The following is a 627-nucleotide window of genomic DNA, read 5'->3' as shown; positions in this document are numbered from 1 at the left end:
ATAGAGGACTTTTTTTCCATACAGCATTTTAAACTGATATGTAGTTCGTGTTTCTTTATGTTAAACAATGCTGGTTCATTTAGCAGGATGTATAAAATGTGAAATGTTAATTCTGTGTTCGTACTTCGAACAAGATTTTAGAGGGAGATAAGCAACATCATTCGAAGAGCTTGATAAGCCTGGACCTCAAACCTTGTAATAAACAAGAAAAAGTATACCGTAAAATTGCTCCACGATAGCGTCGCGGTTCCATCCTGCCGATAAGGACTCCTCCCTGTTTAGGCCACGCCCCTCGTCCTCTCCTCACCTCCCTCACTTCTCCCTTTAGACTCCCCCATCATTCGCACCTTCTTTACTGATCGTTATTCTTCCTCTCACCTCCCTCGTTCCTTCCTAACCTTTCCCTCGCCTCTCTTATTTCTTCCCTATTCTCTTCACTATATTTCGTCACTAACCTTCCCCTCAGCAATTCTCCCTTTCTTCTTTCTTTCTCCTCTTCCTCCTCGTCACACCTTTTCACTTCCCCCGTGCCTCCTTCGCGTCCCTCTAACCTCCCCTTTTAACTCCTCCGCATTTTTTTCCCTTGTAGAGAGGTACAGGAAAGGGAAAATTGAGAAAATAAGGAGG

Source organism: Penaeus monodon, chromosome 19, assembly GCF_015228065.2.
Source record: "Penaeus monodon isolate SGIC_2016 chromosome 19, NSTDA_Pmon_1, whole genome shotgun sequence".
Lineage (NCBI taxonomy): Eukaryota > Metazoa > Arthropoda > Malacostraca > Decapoda > Penaeidae > Penaeus > Penaeus monodon.
This window is presented reverse-complemented; position numbering follows the sequence as displayed.